This window comes from Octopus bimaculoides, chromosome 18 (assembly GCF_046866305.1).
Source record: "Octopus bimaculoides isolate indiv1 chromosome 18, ASM4686630v1, whole genome shotgun sequence".
Lineage (NCBI taxonomy): Eukaryota > Metazoa > Mollusca > Cephalopoda > Octopoda > Octopodidae > Octopus > Octopus bimaculoides.
Window position 1 is genome coordinate 51,500,224 of NC_142945.1, and position 2,783 is coordinate 51,503,006.

The window sequence follows — 2,783 nt, forward strand, 5'->3', positions numbered from 1 at the left end:
ACCATGTAGTTGGTAAGCAAGCTACTTACCATGCAGCCACTCCTGCTAAGATACTATGGCAAGAAACTCTTCTCAGTGTTCCAGTGCAAGAGACTATAACAATTCGTTTTTAACGGTTGAACTCAAAGTATAGGATGGGCCAGAATTCATGACTGACTAATTAGTTTTTTTTCTTAAAATGCTTATTTTAAAGTTATTGTATTATTTGAATGCATTATTTTATTTCTTAAAATGCTTATTAATAGATATTAATATATTAATAAATTTTGAAATCTGGCCCACCCTGAAGATAATAGGTAAATACTAAGTTAAAAAAACAGCTTTCTTTAGAAAAAAATTGACCTCATAATTACATGCTATTATTGGTAATATCTACACCGTATTTATTTATAGTTTTTCCTGCTTTAAGTTGAACCGTTAAAACGAATTATTTCGTATGCCCTCGAAGTTTCTAAATTCTTGTGGCTTAGGCAAGAAACTATGTTGAGATATGGGTCAGCAAAAGCAAATTAAACGAAAAGGCGCAGAAGCAGCTGTGTGGTAAGAAGCTTTCTTCCCAACCGTATTGTTATGGTTCTGAGTTCAGCCCAAATGCGTGGCACCTTAGGAAAGTGCCTTCTACTATACCCTTGGGCCGACCAAAGTCTTGTGAGTGGATATGGTAAATGCCAACTGCCATTATAAAGCTTATGCTATTCAGATGAATCACTGAGTCTAGGACATTTATTCCCACCCCATGGACAATAACCCCTCAAGGACAATTATCCCTGAGGAAAACAACCCCTTAGGACAATTACCCGCTAGGACAATTACCTCTAAGCAGTTAACCCCACCATGTGTACCGTATTTTCTGATATATAAGCCTATATATATATATATATATATATATATATATATATATATATATATATATATATATATTCTTTTATTCTTTTACTTGTTTCACCCATTTGTGCATGTTTTGATGTCTGTGTATGTGTTATTTCTTTACTACCCACAAGGGGCTACACACAGAGGGGACAAACAAAGACAGACAAACGGATTAAGTCGATTATATCGACCCCAGTGCGTAACTGGTACTTATTTAATCGACCCTGAAAGGATGAAAGGCAAAGTCGACCTCGGCGGAATCTGAACTCAGAACGTAGCGGCAGACGAAATACCGCTAAGCATTTCGCCCGGCGTGCTAACGCTTCTGCCAGCTCGCCGCCTTATGTCTGTGTATGTGTGTGTGTGTGTGTGCATGCGTGGGTGTATGTATGTATGCATGCATGCACTTGTATATGTATCTATATATGTATGGCGGCGAGCTGGTAGAATGGTTAGCACGCCGGGCGAAACGCTCAGCGGTATTTCGTCTGTCTTTACGTTCTGAGTTTAGATTCCGCCGAGGTCGACTTTGCCTTTCAACCTTTCGGGGTCGATTAAATATGTACCAGTTACGCACTGGGGACGATGTAATCGACTCAATCCTTTGTCTGTCCTTGTTTGTCCCCCTCTGTGTTTAGCCCCCTGTGGGCAATAAAGAAATATATATGTAATTGCAAGTAAATTTGGAGCTCTTGTGTTAGGTTTATTTCTAAGAACTACGCCAAGAATCTCGAGATAAACGTACTTATATCGACATAAAATCTCTATCATTTGATACGACATCCAAAGAGGAGATGAAAAAATGTAAAGTAAATCGTTTGGAAGCGTTGGTAAAAAAATTCTTACCGATATTCCTTCCAATTCTTTACATTCCAAGTTCAAATACTGCTGTGGTAAGTTTTGCATTTCTTCTCTCAAGTGCCGATAACATAAAGTACCATTTAACCCTTCGTTAGTCACCTGACCCTTCCAAAATTGTTTATCGTTCTAGTATCTTGTAAGATACGTGGTCTGATCAATAAGTATCCAGATTGTTGCCATAATAACAAAGCAAAAGCACGCAGTGTGAAGCCGCTTGGTACAGATGTTCTAGCTCACTCCCGCTGCTTACAGAGAAAGATGAGCAGAGACTCTGCATCAAATCTTGCCAAAAGTTTGGTGATACCTGCTCAGAGGCCTATGCAAAGTTTTCAAAAAGTTTCCATTGTTCTCGATACAATCAAGGAAAGTGTCTTTTTGGTCAGCTGAAAACAGTTTTGGCACAAACTTGACAGACACGTGACTCATACTCAAATCTCCAGTGAACTGAAGCGTAACTAATCTGCACATTCTCTGACAACTCTGCGATGGTGATTCGACGATTTCCCCTCACAGCTTCACTCACATCTTCAATGTTTTTTCTCGGTTCTCCTGGCTGCGGGTCTCCCAGAACGTTCATCAATATCGACAATTTTTCGGCCATCTTGGAAACGTCCGAACCACTCGTACACATGTGTGCAGCTCATACACTCCTCTTCATACACTTTCTACAAAATTGCATAGGCCTCTGAGCAGGTATCGCCATGACAACTTTCTCTGTCATGATCAATCCGACGATCACACGCTACACACCTTCCTCCCAAGTACTGCTCTTAATAGCGGAAGTGAGCTGGAACGTCAAAACTTAGAGCGCATGCATAACAGAGTTCAAGGTCAGTCTTTGCCCAGTGGATTCACTCTGCGTGTTTTAGCTTCGTTACTATGGCGGCAGTCCAGATACTTATTGGAATAGTATTTTAATCAAAATGAAACTGAAAACTTTTGTCGTAAAATTCTGAGAAATATATTTTACATGCTATTGACAATGCGCAAAAATGCAGAAATGCGCATCTAGTATTCTTGTCGTCGCTGATGAGTAGTTTTTGTCTGTTACT